General features: G+C 36.4%; 1 protein-coding gene across 1 annotated transcript in view; it reads right to left on the reverse strand.

The window, feature by feature from the left end:
* Positions 1-17,024, reverse strand: part of AVEN (apoptosis and caspase activation inhibitor) — a 161,892-nt gene that overhangs the window by 140,867 nt on the left and 4,001 nt on the right. The gene's annotated exons all lie outside the window — the stretch shown is intronic.

The following is a 17,024-nucleotide window of genomic DNA, read 5'->3' on the forward strand; positions in this document are numbered from 1 at the left end:
TAAATAAATGCCTACCACTGAGCCCTGGGTTTTAGCCATTTCAAGTAGTGATTTTCATTTTGCCCTGAATCAATTTCTCTCACAGAATGAAAATGAAAAATACTGTTTTCTATCAGATGACTGCTCAGAGATGGCACCAATCTAAACTCAACCAAGAAATTAGACTAGAGATTAGAGACTAGAGACAAAAATAGGTCAGATAATCTAGAATTAGCTGTATCTATTCTGCCATTTGTAAACACCCTATCTGACCTTGGACAAATCGTTAGGATTTTTCCACCTGTAAAATAGAGCATCACTATCTTCTTTTAACTATTTACCACAGATACCAAAAGCATAAGATAAAAATCCTCCTGTTGAAGAAGGCACTAAATATCCAATTTAATGAAATTCTAGCATTTACTAAGAGCTTTTTATGGGCAAGGACAACACACTAGTCACCGAGGAGCCAGATTCTGTGACTTTTTCAATCTCAAAAGCTTTTCTAGCCCTCTTTACAAAACCTGTCCTGGCTCCCTTTTCTCATCTTTACAAAGCTAAAAAAACAAAAAACAAAAAACAAAAAAACCACCAGCTATCCTAACATTTTATCAGACTTCTCCAGAGAAAAAGATACAGCTAATACTTACTTGAAACCCAAATTACAACAATCATGACAATACTAGCATTTATCACATTTTCAAATGCTAAGCTAGTCCTATAAAAGAGGTTTATAATGTCACAATAAAGGTGAAGAAAAAATTTGAATGTGTTTCTTTAAATAAACATGTTGCTGTAAGGAGCAGTATTGGAATTCCTTTACATTAAAAAATGAAAAAAGACACGAGAGTCCTCAAGATGGGACAAAATTTGTTGGAAAACAGATTTATTTCAGGAGCGATTGAAGTTGAAAACGTGATGGATCAGGCTGTTGAAGCACTATTTCCTAAGAGGACTTTAGGACTAAATGGAGTCTCTCTCACATTCTTTCCAAGGTTTTGTTAGTCAAACAAACAAAAAAAAAAAAAAGACCCCCTTCTAAGCAGTTTAACCTATGATATAGTTCTGACACATATCCCTCCTCCTTTTAAGGACATTATAACAAAAGTCACTGTAAGTATTAAAAGTCTATTTCCCCTTATTAATCTCACACTTTTGGCCAAATGAGTTTCTGAGCTAGCACTACAAAGCCTGGCCTGCCTTCTTTTTTCCAGGCTTTGTCAACAACGTCCCCAGGACCAGCACTGTCAGGTAGCAGTTCCAGGTCAGGGAAAAGAATTCTTTGATCCCTGTTTTGCCCTACAAGCACCAATTCAATTTTCTTAGAAAAAGGGAAGTTCCTTAGAAAAACCTCAGAATAATTCCCTGAAGTCAAAATTGCAGACTTTATCCTTTAGATATTCCCTACCTTTGAATTTCACCTTAACACTGCCTTCTGCCTGTGAGTTCCCTTTTTAAAGATTCCGCCTTCTTAAAATGAAACACCTTACACCAACTACTTACTTTAGTATTCTGGACATACTTCAAATAAGGGCACCCTTAAGAGACTTTGCCATCTTGAAATTATGTCTCCTTCTTAAGTTTCTAAGTTACTATGAAGGATTCTGTAAACACAATTTCCACTGAAATTATTCATCCATAAAAATGGGTGCAGCACATAAAAATTAGATGAGCTGCACAATGGAACCAATGAAAAGACATATTCATTGAAGTCTCAGACATGTTCAACTGTCACAGAAATAACCTACACCACTTTATAGTAGTAAATCTGTTTCATTTTAATAAGGCAGACTGAGAATGTTATGTAGGCAATGTTATTCATTAATTTTCTTCCTTTTATTAAAAAAAAAAAATTAACAGTCTCCTGAGGGATTTTTCAAATGATCATTCAGGTCAGCTACTTCATAAGTTATTAACACAGCAAAACAAAGGATCATTTTAGTCGTTTATATGTATGCCCTTATCTCTTGAATGTTTATGTTCTGCATTTTAGTGGTGTTAAGACATGAGGAAAGGAATTGTCTTGTATTTACGGACTTGATCATTCATGAATTTCAAACAGCTCCCCACTATTCCTCACAAAATGTGGATAATATCAAAGGGAAGACAGTGGAAAAAGAAATTAAATGAAATGTATTCTAGGGCCACTGGAATAGCTAGATAGGATTTCATTAGAACTTAATATTTTAAATGATCAGACAACCATCTAAAAAAGTAACCAATCATAACTGTTAAATTTGTAATTGGATAGCTTTTTTAACCATATCTATAATTTTATTGGTATAGGGAATTGTCAGGGAAGAAACTTCCTATACCATTGAAGATCAGCACTTGCTCTACAATTTATAGTTTTAGAAGAATTACCTGGGCCACTAACCTTCCTTCCAGCTTTAAATCTATGATCCTATGATCAAGGTCTGAATATTGGATTTTGATGGTTGGAAAGACCACTACAGCAAGACTAAAAAAATGACCTGCTTTCTTTTCTTCTGGTCTCAGCAATATTGTCAAGCATAAGCTCCATAAGGGAGGGGATTTTATTTTCATTTTCAGTCTTTGTATCCTCAATGCCAATACCTTGCACATAGGAAGCAAAAATGTTTGTGAAGTCAACTGTTGGATAGTATCACATCTTAAGAGTACTACCTTATTTCTGCACAGCACTTCAGTTTTTCAGAATTCTTCCAATTACATCATAGCTAGGTCTTCATTTTACATATATGGACATCATCCCCAGAACAAAAGAAGTGAAACAGGTGGGCCCCTATATCCCATACATGGGTCCCTATATCCCATACACAAAATTACTCCTACCCACCCCCCCATGACAAACATTGATTCATCAGGAAGGCATAACTCCATTGGTAGGGAAAATGGAACCTGAAACCACAAATAGAACTGTAGACTTATAATTATAACTCCTACAGCTAGTATAACTTTATTTAATTATTTAGTTAAAACTCCATAAATAAGTGGTGGCATAAAATATAATACTAAATCACCACGACTACCAAAATGAAAACATGACAAAATGGTCAGAAACATGAGCATGACCACTAGAAAAACTTTCAATTTCATTTACTATTTTTAGAGGAAGCTAAGTGGTATATACCATTGGATACAGTATTTGGCCTGAAGTAAGGAAGACCTCAGCTCAAATCTGAACATAGATATCAATTTAACTATAAAATGGGAATAATAACACCAATCTCACAGGATTATTGTGAGATCAAATGAGATACTATTTGTAAGGCACTTAGCACAGTGCCTGGCACATAGTAGGCACTTAATAAATGTTTATTCCCTCCCTCTCTGATCATAAATTTAAAGCAGGAAGAGACATTAGAGACCATCTACTTAAGTGCCCAAGATAATATATGACAAGTAGTATTTGAATTCTGGTCCTTTGACCTCAAATCCAGTGCTCTTCCCACTATACAACATGATGAGAACATTTACAATTACAACATACTTACATATGGAAAAAGAGAAGCTTTTTAAAAAATGCTTAATTGGTGAAACTGAAGAGAAAAAACAATTCCGCAAATGTAGATGAAGAACTTTTTTTTAAATACCAAAAGAGATTTAACAGCTAAACTAAAGTAGAACAGCTCATTCAGATGAGATCAGCTGTGAAGAGACAATACGAGAAAAAAGGAAATAATACAGAGAGGAGATAGTCCAAGTCATGCTCAAGCTATTCTGAAGCTAATGAAGGTGTTAATATTGCCATCTGGCAAAAGATCTCTTTCCCCTCAAACAACCCCACAATAAATGCATTAATTTGACATGAGAATCTGTACTTCCATTTCTGCCACATCAATATATGATCTAAATTACAAAGATATATAGTAGAAAACTTTGTATGTATTCACTTTTACAGATAAAAGGAACCTGAAATCACAAGAGAAGTACAATCTTAACTACGGTAGCTAGTATAATTATAATTAATTATTCAGTTAAAATCCCACAAATAAATGGTGGCATAAAATATAACAGACCACCACAACAACCACCACCAAAGTGAAAAGATGATAATAAAATCAGAAACCTCATCATGAATATGGGAAAAACTTTCAATTTCATTTGCTATTTTTATACTGATGAATGAATGTGCCTGCCACAATTTCTCCCTTTCAAGATTCTACCTGAAAGTGGAAGAGTTCATATGCTCACCAAGTAATCATTAGTTATTCATTCGAAGCTAGGCATTTCTAAAAGCCTTCCCACTGCAACTTTCATCATATACTTCTGAGACAATTTAATGTGTGTGCTTCCACCTCCTCTTGCTTTTCAGATTTTTAATCTATTCTTTTCTGATGAAGCTTAATAGGACTTGTACACAAAACACGACTTTCCCATTCTGTAGGCTAGCTGAATTTTTATCATTAAAGAAAAAAAATCTGCCTTTGAGCATTTACATAAGACAACATTTACATGAAGATAAAAGAAATCAGAGTAAGATGACACCTTTAAAACCCAGAGAAACTGAATGACACAATTACTGAGAAAACATTATTTGGGGATCTCAAGTGAAAATGAGTTAAGAAATAGAAGAAAAAAGTATTGTTTGCAGACAAGGAAAGAATGCACTTTAAAGAACTGTGATGGCAGCTCACTATTTTGCTACAAGTATTATATTTTCTCATTTCTTATCCATCCATAAAATGACATCACTGTTTCTTTCTGGCAAAAACTGTTGTCTTTCCACTACCATGGCAGACTTTACCAATAACAAAGAATTAAGAAATAATACACACTTTTCAGAGATAGATTGTAAAGAGATAACCTCACCCAAAAATGGAAACATACCCTGCAAAGATGTGTAGTATATATACCACGTTTTCCCTTCTATGTCTCTTTTATGATCTTTAGAAAGTTACTCCAACCTTAGAGGAAAAGAAGTTTAATTAGTGGACAAGGAAGAAAAGAGAACTGAAAAAGACAGGAAGTTTTTAGCATCCATCAAAAGGGTAGATTTTCTCAAAGCTCCATCTCCACTTTAGGTTATTGTTGTTCAGCATGCAATTGCCTCTTCATGATTCCATTGACCACAGCACGGCAGGCCTTTCTACCCTCTACTATCTCTCGAATTCTGTCCAAGTTCATGTTCACTGTCTTCATGATATTACCTATCTCATCCTCTGCTGTCCCCTTTTCCTTTTGCCTTCAATCTTTCCCAACATCAGAGTCTTTTCCAGTGAGTCTTGTCTTCTCATTCTGTGGCCAAAGCATTTAAGCTTCAGCTTCAGTATCTGACCTTCCAGCAAATGGCCTGAATTAATTTTAAGTATTGACCGATTTGATCTCCTTGCTGTCCAAGGGACTGTTAAATGTCTTCTCCAGCACCATAATTCAAAGGCATCAATTCTGTGGCACTCAGCTTTCCTTATAGTCCAACTCTCACAGCCATACATCGCTACTGAAAAAACCACAGCTTTGATTATACAGACCTTTATCAGGAAGGTGATGTCTCTGCTTTTTAGTATGACACTCCCATCTCTTTGAGGACTTGACACATTTGGTTGTGATCCACACAGTCAAAAGCCTTAGTGTGGTGAATGAAGCAGAAGTAGATGGCTTTGTAAGTTAATAGCAGAGCTAGAACTGGGCAGAACTGAAGTCTTCTGACTTGCTATTCAGGGATCTTTGTACAACTCCACATTGCCTTGACCAGAGTTGTTGTCACTAACATCTGTTAATCAAGATTCAGTTGTTCTTTTAGAAAGTTATGGATTTGTACATATCTATTTGAGCCTCAGTTTTATCACACGTAAATTAAAAAAGGTGAATCAGATGATGGCTAGCCAAGTCTCCTTCCAGCTCCAAAATTCTACCTATCTCTATTATGAAGAGAATAAGATTGTCAATATTTGTGTGATTTGCAGAGTACCATAAGACCCATCCACTAAAAAAATAAAAAAATAAAAAAACTAGACAACCCTATGATGATGACTTAAATTCCTACTTAAATTCATTATTTTGGTATCTGTCTCCCTATTAAAATGTAAATATCTTACCTGAAAACAAAACATTAAAAAGTCGCTGCCTATTATCAAAGACTAACACAGGATAGGTAAATTTAAATTAGAAGAGAAAGGGAAAGTCTGGAACACAGGGAACTGTCCAGGGAAGCACCAGAGTAAAACACAACAGAAAGTCCTAAGCAATCAGGCAGCAGAAAGAGGAACCTAGGAAGGAAAACACATCTGAAAGGGAGATCATGACAAAAAAAGACAAAACATCCCAATTCATAATTTTGCCTGTTGCTAATAATGCAAAAGCCCAGCCTTCTTCCATTATTCAGAATATTTAGTCTAATATTTAGTCAATACACAAATAGACAAAGAAATGGAAATGTTCTTCCCATTCCTTCCTGGGGCACAAGTGACATTTTTCCCACAGCCATATAAGAATTTTTTAACATTTAATCTCATGATTCCTTGACTGATCAGAGCCCTTCATCTGGTTCCAGCTAAAGAAAAATCACATGAGTATGAAATAGCCTTAGGGAAACCAACACTACCATTTCCTACCTTACACCTTTTCCAGAGGAGACAAATTTCAAAAGCTGTTAATTTAATACCTATCTGAAGTACACAGTTCAGTTTAAAAAGAAAAAAGCTATTTGGAACAGACAAGCAATTCCACTTAAACATTTGGAAAAGATTACTGGTCTAAGCATAAATGCCAAAGTATTTCATATGGCAAGGATAATTTTGCCAAAGTCTTCAAAAATACTTACATTTTTTTAATCAGATAAAAATAAGATATTGTTCCTCAACCACTTTAACTCTGCCTGATATAAATGAATTTCTTTTGTCAAACGAAATGCACCACAAATGCCTCAGATAATCACAATTTGAATACAAGTGAACTGAGTGGCCAAAACCTTTGTCACTGAAACCTACTACCAGGAAAAAAAAAAAGCTTCATCTCTCACTCTTATAAAGCCATACATACATTTACTTTTATTATCCTCTTAGAAGTCACTTGTCACTGGATACTTGCTTCTGTGAAAGTAAGAAATTTGAATTCTCCCTCTCTGCTGGGCTAAAGAGAGAGAAAGAAAGGAAAAAATATCTTTTTTTGTGATACTTTTATTTTTGTTTCTTAAATGGTTATGTTTTTGTTCTAACTTTTTTATTAAATATAGGATACCTTTTAAAAAGGGAGCTAGAAAACCTATAATTAATCTTTAAGCAAGCAAATAAGCCGTGTATCAGGTATGATTTATGAACCCAAGACTACCTGACATGATTAAGCTGACATGACCAAAGATAGGAACTTGTGTGGAAGTTCCAACAAATACATACACTTAAAGTTAGCCAGGTGTTGATTTTATCTTTTTCCCATGAAGAATATGTAATATAAATATACCAAAGACTAAGGAATTTGAACACTGTTGGAATTTGCACTGTTTTTAGTAGTACCACTATCATAGGCAGCTCATTAAATCTCCCCACTTTCCAATGTTTCTCACTGTAAAAATAAAAGGATAACATCTGCTGCCAGAGAATGTAAATGAAACATTTCAAGGCCTTGGAAGGAAGGTTCTACTTACATACATCTCATTGTGAAAACCACCTACAGAAACAAATATAATGCCAAGCCCCATCTCTTTCATCTTGCCAACTACCTCATCCCTACCAAGAAGATTATCATCAAATTAAGAGCTCATCCTATGTTCAGTAAAATAGAGGAGAAGGCAACAGGAAAAGAAAAACTAAAAATTCAAGCCACCACTTGAAGAGTAAGAAGCAACTGATGGCTGGCTGGCTAGCTGGCTGGTTGGTTCGCGCTCTCACGCTCTCTCTCTCTCTCTCTCTCTGTCTCTCTCTCTGTCTCTCTCACATACACACACACACACACACACACGATGTAAATGATACAGATCTAATATTTGCTTTTCCTATAGAAAAACCCCAAATGTTAAATTACAGTTTTCTATTTTAAAGAAAAGTAACTGAAAGAACAAATTTGCTCTGGGGCCTATTACACACACATACATACACACAGTATTCCTTCACAAAAACAGCCGGTTAGTGCCAAGTTTAAGATATGCAGTAGAAGATACAAAGAATATATATAATGGTTTCTATGGTGTCTCCTGCCAATGTGACAGAGGATCCAACACACAATACAGCTCCCCTACAGTAGGAACTTTCACATTTACAACATTGCATATCAACAGGAAGCAATCACCTGTTGTTATGCATTCCTGTTGCTAGGAGTCCTTTTGACACTGACATTGAGAATAACAAATCCTGGGTTCTAGTCTTGGTTCTGCTATTAATATGTAGTATTTATGTAGCACTTACTAGGTGCCAGGCAACATGTTAAGTGCTTTACAATTACTATTAAATCATTTAATGTTTACAATACCCCTGTGAGGTGGGTGCTATTATCATCCTCATTTTACAGATAAGGAAACTGAGACAAACATAAGTTAAGTGACTTGCCCAGGATCACACTGCCAGTAAGTGTTTACAGCTGGATTTGAACTCAAGTCTTCCTGATTCCAGGCCTGATGCGCTAGCCGCTGAGACACATAGGTGGGAAAAAGTAGCACCAGCCTGTGCCTACCTACTAAGGGTTCAGGTACTGCTTGAAAACATTCATAATACAATACTAAGGCTCCTTAAAGAAATATACAAACACAATACAAAAGGTAGGGAGAGATGGAAGGGATAAACACAATGTAAATAACATATCTTACTTTGAAAGAATGTGGGAGATAATAGTAGACACATAAGAACAATTATGTCCCAAAGACTTAAAAAAAAATCATGTATGAGCCAAGTGATGCAAACCTTATAATACCCATCCATCCTCTGGGAAAAGGCAGGAACCAAAGAACTGCAGTAACCTTGCAGCCCAGTTCCTGCCCACTCCACAGAACATGCCAATTTATCCCACTGAGGGTAGAGAGAAGCTATGACAGAGCATCCTTTTATCTCTAAGCCAAGTGGAGTTTTTTATAGTTAAAAATAGAAGCAGGCTACCACTCCATAAGGAGAATGAAATAAACAATGGGGGAGTAGAGAAAGCTGAAAGATTAAGAAGTAAAAGAATTAAATACTTCACTAATTCTGTGATTACACAAGGTAGGGACCCTCTCCACAAACACATATTTACAGATACATCCAATATAAATGAATACAGACATATGTGGAAACAAGAGAAGAGCCAAAAGGGCAAGCAGAAGCAGCAGAGTGCAGTAAAGAGTTAGTCACAGAGTCAGAAAGACTTGGATTCATGTTCCTCCAACACGAATTGGCTCTATGATCCTGGTCAATTCACTTAATTTCTCAGGAAACTTTCTAAGTCTATAAATTGCAGAAAAGGTGCCAGATCTGCAGGAGCTCCCTGATGTAGCTACAGGTCTGTTCAAATACATACACATATATACATAAAGACAGACAAAAAAATCTGACTCAGCTCTCAGAAATAATGACAAATCTAAAAGCTGATTATACCCCCATCAGTATTGGTGCTTTCCTCCCTCTGGTTTCTTACTAGCTCCCTTTTCTTATCTTTTCCCCATTAGGAAGATTCATGACATCAGAGCAACAAAGGCAAGACATGGAATGATGTAATGGAAAGATTAGGAATCAGGAGACATGAGATCTAATACCAGTTTAGCTCAATTTGTGTCCTCTTGGCAAAATTCCTTTACCTCTCTGGACTTCAGTTTCTTCATATGTAAAATAAGACCATTCACTGAGATGATCTATAAGGCTCTTCTAGTCATTACATTCTTTGATTTCACAACTGGAGTATAGGCACAAAAGAAAATTATAGTAAAATATGGTCACAAACTTCAACAATCCAGGGAATTGACCAAATTAATATCCCAAGCTAAGAGGTAGAAAGAACTATTAATTTATATCAAGATAGTATAATACCCTTAGATGTGATTTAAACTATGCAGCCTTGCAATATTTCCACAGTTCAAATCAATTTCTGCAGTATGAATGAAAGTCAAATGCCAGAGTGGAATGAAGAAAGACATTGGTCAAACTACCCCACCTACTGTTCATTTTTAAGACTGCATTTTGAGTTGCTGGTTTTGTTTCAGTTACCAACCTAAAAAGCACTAAAAGTATAGTGTGTAGGAATGATTTTATTACACTATTTTATTTTACTACACCAACTCATATTTGGGGCAGCTATCAGTGGATAGAGGAAGTTCCAGGCCTAGAGTCAGGAAGACTCCTCTTGCTGAATTCAAATCTGGCCTCAGACACTTAATAGCTATGTGACCCTGGGCAGGTCACTTCACCCTGTTTGCCTCAGTTTCCTCATCTATAAAATCAACTGGAGGAGGAAATGGCAAACAACTCCAGTATCCTTGCCAAGAAAACCCCAAATGGAGTCACAGAGTCAGACACGACTGAAAACAACTGAACAACAAACTCATATTCACTACATTCCCAGTTGTGCCCAGCCTGCACAAATTCTTTAATGTGAAATTTTTTACAGAAAGATAAGTCAACACCACGATACATTCCCTTTCAAGCAATTTATACTTCTGTAATGCATACTTGACACCACTGTTGAATACCTAGAGGAAAAAACCCTCACAATGCTGTTTCCTATGGATATTTTTAAGACATTTTAAATGTGTACTGTTTCTAGAAGGTTTTAAAATGTAAATATGCCCATAAATGATCAAAAAATTAAATAAGAATCCTATAATAGCAGCTCTTGCAGGCCCATGGATTAAAGAATCCTCTTGTGTACAACCACTGACCCTAAGGAAAACAATTTATAAGGGGCCATATAAAAATGTTAAAAAGTAATAGAATTTAGATCACTTATCTTTGAAAGGGAAATATAAAATGTTCAATTCACTTGATTTTAAAATTAACATCAAGCATCTTGAAACTTTATTCAGCAAATACAACAAATATTAAAGTATATATTAAAATATGTTAATTCTACATTGCAATACTTTAAGGAATGAGGAAGAACAAGATTTTGGGGGAGAGAGACTAAAGAGAATATAGGTGGGGGAAGAAGAATAGGAGACATAGAAGGACACCAGATACAGAAAGGAAAAAAGAGGGGGAAGGAAAGAGAATGGGGGAGTGAAAGGAAAGGGGGATAGAGAAAGGGAAAAGAAGGAAAGAAGACAAAGGAATAGAGAGAAGAACCATTCACCATGATGTGATATCAACTGACCTTCCCAGACTTACTTTCACCTGTTTTCCTAAACTTGTCAAACTGAACTACTCTGCATTTTCTGAACTCATCTTGAACACGCACTTTTCCACCTCTTCATTTCAATTCAGCAAAAATGTATTAAGAAACTACTACATGCAAGGCACTGTGACAGACATTGGTGATAAACATAATACAGGCCCTCCACTCAAGAATATTACAATCTAAAGTGGGAAAAGGGACAAAGGGAATGTAAGTACACAAATAACTAGTATATAAGGGACAATGAGATAAATGTAAGCAACAAATCCAGGTGATGTGCTAAAAGAAATTTGAGGAGAGACCATTTTCACCAGCCAGGGAGAGCTTCAATGAGCAGGTTGCATGTGAGTTGAGCCTTGAAAGAAGGAAGGAACTTCAAAAGATTGAGCCTGGGTGAAGGACAGGAGAATCCATTCTAGAGATGGGGAACAGCATAAGCAAAGAAGAAAGACAAGAGAAATGGAAAGCAGTACAATTTGGTTGAAACTGTACAAATACACACACACACTATAAACCCTTTTGGTAGTCTGGTGAAGTCCATAAACCCCTCCTCAGAAAAAAAATGTTTTTAAATGCACAAAATAAGTTATGTAGTATTACAAAAGAAATTGATTATATTGAAATATAGTTACAAAAAAGTTCACAGATTCCAGGTTAAAAACCCTTGTTCTAAAGGAGCTGAAGCATGGACAGACCACGGGTAGAAAGACTAGTTGGGAGGCCATTACAATAGTTTTGTCTCTTCAAGAGAATAAATACAAGTTTCAACCAGAGTGAATGCAATGAGAATCAGATGAAGGGTCAGATATGAGAGAGATTATGAAGAGAATAATGACAGGATTTGACAACCAATTGAATGGATTATAGAATGAGGAACTGTGAAGTCACAGACTCTAAGGTTCCTAGAAGAAGCAAAAATAGAAATATTAAGGGTGATAACAGTTTCGGGAAGAGGGCAGTCTAAGTGAATATATCCAGCAGATAGCTGGAACTTGGAACCTTAGGAAAATGATTTTGGGGCAAAAATACAGATTTGGAAATCATCTGTATACAGGTAATAACTAAAGCTACTGGAATGGATTAGGAGTTCACTGGGAGAAAGAGGTATAAATAATTGGAGATGGGAATTTGTGAGGCAACCAAGAGGTAGGATGATAGTATCAGCAACCCAAGGAAAGCAACAGCAAAGTAGTAAGATTTACAGCAATAATTCCTGACTGGGTCTCCAACTTTTGCTTCCAATTTTACTCTCTCCCACCAAGGTAGGAGGATATAAATAGCCCCTGAGAAAGAAAACTCTTCTAATTTCACATTTTTAATCTTAAGAACCAGAAGTTGCAGGCCAGAGTAGGGCATGAAAGATGATAGCAGCAGCATTGACAATATGGATAAAGTGCTAGAACACAAAGTCCTAAGTTCAAATTCCACTTCAGGCATTTACTAACTACATGATTCTAGACAAGCCACTTAACTTCTCTGAGCCTCAGTTCCCTCATCTGTAAAATGGGTGGGGAGGTTAGCACTTCCAGCTCTGAATCTATGATTCCATTGCTATATTAAGCTTCCAACTCATCTCATAAAGCATTTAGCTCAGCCTCTTACCTCTAAGAGTACCACAGCCCCTGGCAGGAGATTTGATTGAAAAAGGCATTGGAGCCTTGAGGAGACTCCCAAGGACCAGCTGCTATGGTATATGTGCACACCAGATGCAGCTAGGAAGGCAGAAAACAGCATAAAAAATGAGGCAGACAAGTTTGCTGTGTGCCCATTTGCTATTACAAGTTGGTTTTGCAAGGAACTCTTCTGACTATTTTGTGGGGCCACAGGAGAACCACTGCAGGTTTCTAAGCTGGTAAATGATCAGAGCTCATAACAACATATGAAGGACAGGAGAGGGAAGGAGTGGATAAACTGAACCCAGAGAAACATATCAGAACCACAACTAAGTAATGAAGGCCTGACTTAAGCTACAAAGTGAGAGAAGTACAAAGATAACATCAACAAGATTTGACTTGCTATATGTGGAATATGAAAGGAAGGAAAGGAGTGGAAGAGAACTGCAAAGTTTCTAGCCTAAGTGACAGGGATTACAACAAGAAAAGAAAAAAATGGGGCTGGGGGGGTGAGGGAGAAACTCAGGAGGAAAAAGATGGTAAGTTTGGATCTGAACAAGTCTGAAATACCAATGAAGATGTCTGGCAGGCAAAAAGGAATTTCCTTTCACTACGTAATCCTTTACACATCTAAATCTTGGGAAATAACAAGTTCAACTAGAGATACATCTGAGAGTTATAGAACACAGAACTTAAGAGCTAGAAAGGACCTTAAAGATCATTCTAATCCAATATCTTCATTTTACCAACAAAGAAATTACTTTACCAAGATCATAGAGCTAGTTAGTGGCAGAATCATTATAAGAATCCAGTTCTCCTGAGTCCTAGGCCGATGCTCTTTCCACCAAAATGTACTACTTCTTAGGGGTGATGAGTGAAGCCATGAGAGTAGATGAGATCACCAAAGAAGAAAATACAGAGAGGGGAAAAAAGGAAAGCTTGATCCTTAAGGAATGTCTATATTTATGAAATGGGAAAAGAAAATCGAGTTGGAGAGAGAAAGAGGGAGAGCCAGATTAAGTGTTTGGCAAAACAAAGAAGCCCATTTCAAGAGAAAGGGAATCACCAAAAGTGTCAAATACTAGAAGTCATGACATAGAAAAGACATTTGGAGTCAATTCTCTTCAATAATCTCGAAAGAAGTAGAAAATAAAATTAATCTGTGCAGGAAGAATTTAACTTAATAATGGTTGGGTAGACTTCTGAAGATCCTTCAAAAAAAATAGAGTACAAATAAGGAAACAAAGCTAAATTATGATTGGTCATCAAGCTTTCCTGTCAGAAAATCACAATCTTTTAAAAGTGCTTTGAGATGTATGCTACTGAAACAGCAATTTGAGCCTATCTTAATCTCCTGTGAGTTTTATCTTCTATCTCCCAGAGTACCTAAAAATTTGCTTCGAACCTAATAGGTATTCAATAATAACAGAGTGACAATGTTGCAAAAATGGATAGAGAGACAACCTTGGAATTAGAAAGACTAAGGCTGGAGTCATGACTCTGAAACACATTTAGAGATGATACCATTGTTAGGTCATTTAACCATTTAGTATGCAAATACTCTCCAAAATCATAAATTCATAAAACTCTCTAAAGCATAGCAACCCTCTAAAATCATAAATTCATAAAACTCTCTAAAATCATAAATTCATAAAATCTAAAATCATAAATTATGATATAAAATCATAAATTAGGTTGAAGATTCCCACTAACAGAGAAACTTCCACACCAGTTAAATAACAGGTACAGACAAAACAAAACTCTATACATTTATATAGAACTTGACAATCTAAAAAATATTTTTCTCACAACTCTGTGGAAAAAATAGGACAGGTATCATTATTATCCCCACTTTATAAATAAGGAAATTAAAGCTTGACAAATAAGGAAAAAGGATAAGTGACTTGCCCATAGGCACACAACTAATTAGAGTCAAACCCAGACCTGAATACATACCTTGGTGGCTATTAGTAGGATCATTGAAAATTTGATACTGTGGCAAAAAATGCCAACTGATGGAAAAAGTTGATATAAACTTACTAATTATAACTAATACAATAAGTATCTAGAAATTAAAGTACTAAAACTGTTGTTCAGCACTATTTATACTATGATCAATTACTTTTTGTTACTAAAAACAAACCAGATTCCTCCAAGTGAATATCTCATATTAGCCACCATTTGAAAAGTAAAAAGACAAAACATTGTGAATATAACAGGGATATGAAACTCTTCAAACACTATGGGACTTCTCTCTAAGGTGGCTGTCTAAACTGGAGACTGCCCAACTCCCACATCTCTATTCTAGCAAAAACCTGAAATTCAAACCAGACTGAATAATGATCAAGTAACCCAGTGAGAAACCACAGCAAATGCCTTCTTTCACCTCAGGATTATACAAATCCAGTTAGCCCACAGGCAATAGGAAAGGGGGCCACCAACAAGTCAGTGCCAGAACAGGCAAATGAGCTGGCAGCCTCCCAGAGAAACCAGAAATAAAGGCCAGAGACACATATAATCTACAAGGCTCTGAAAGCAGCATGAACTAAGAGATCCTAAGACAGACCCAGACAAGAGCAGAAAACCCCAGGGTAGAAACCTTGGAATCCCTGAATAGTTGCATAAATAATTCACTCTAAAAACCAGTAGTGTTTCTTTACACCTCCAAAATGAAACTAATCGACAAGAAAAGGAAAAATTCATGGGCAATTCAGTCCTAATAAATTCTAGATATTTGTGTTCTCTAGGTAAGAGATAATTTTCTAATAATGTACCAGCAACTAGCTCAGTAAAGCATTTCCCATAGGCCAATAGCCCATTAAATTGCAGCATTACAGATAAAGTGGCAGAAAGATCCAGGTCACAATGTCCATGGGCTTCTAGATTTTCAACTCCAAAAGACTACAGAGGCCTTCCAGTTAACCCAACCCCTTCACTTGGAAGATGAAAGGCAGAGAGGCTAGTTAAGTGATTTGCTCAAGATCACACAATGAAAAAGGCATGATTTTAATTCTCCACAGCATCTCTTCTATCAGTCCCCTTTTAACTATTCATAGCCTTTATCCTAGTTCAGGAACTCATCACTTCCCCCCTACAACTGAAAGAGACTTCTTGTTGATCGCCCTGCTTCCAGTCTCCTCTCCAATGCATCCTCTACACAACTATCAAATTGATATTCATAAAACTCACATCTAACCATGTTATTCCCCTACTCAAAAATCATCAGTAGCTCTCTTTTGTCTCCGGTAATAAAATAATAATAATAATAAATCCTCTGCTTGGCATTTAAAGGCCTTAATAATCTGTCTCCCAACTAACTTCAAATTTTATGAGGTCTAGCGAAATTGACCTAACTGTTCCCTATTCATGGCACTCCATCTCTCACTTTCTTACCTTTTTACAAACGGTCCTCTGTATCTGGAAGGCACTAAGGCACTTCTACAGCATAAAACCTCTAGCTTTTCCAGAACACAGATCAGATTCCACTTCCTACAAAAGACCTTTTCCTATCCCACTCCTCCATGCTTTAGTGTTCTTCCTCTTGAAATTATTTTGTACTATCTTGTACATACTTTGTATTTACTAATATCTGTACATGTATCCTCCAATAGAACGTAAGCTTTTTGAAGGTAGGGTTTATTTTTTTTTTGTGAGCCTAACATTTAGCACAAGACTTTTGAAATGTCTGTTGAATTGAATCTATGCAGATTTAGATTCCAAAGGCATGTATATAAAATGTATCTCTCTAGACATCTTCCCACTCTTAAGTATCAGCAATTTGTGCCACCATGTTTCCCTAAGGGTCTGAAAAACAAGAAAAAAGGGAGAGAAATGCAGTTGCTCCTATTTTAAATGGTGATTTATCCACATTAGGGCTGTGAAGAAATCCATCTCTTCAGAGTGGAATGATGATAAATGATATAAAAGCGACTCGGCATAGCAGGTAGAAAGCAGGGGCTAGTTAGACCTGAGTTCAAGACCCACCTCTGGCACATAGTGGCAGTGTGACCACATACAAGTCATCTAATCTATCAATAACCCATGAATTCCAGAGCAGGTGCTGTCCTATGGAGTTTCCTCCCCTGGGAGTTCTCTCTACCAAAGCAGAGGTCCAGCACTATCTCCTAAGAAGAGGAACAAACTGCAGTCTGTCCTCAAAGGACCGGCCTAGCTAAATTTTAAATGAGCCATCAATCTCCCTCTCTGACATACATTCCTACGAAG

This window comes from Vombatus ursinus, unplaced genomic scaffold, assembly GCF_900497805.2.
Source record: "Vombatus ursinus unplaced genomic scaffold, bare-nosed wombat genome assembly UNPS02014794.1, whole genome shotgun sequence".
Taxonomy (NCBI): Eukaryota; Metazoa; Chordata; class Mammalia; order Diprotodontia; family Vombatidae; genus Vombatus; species Vombatus ursinus.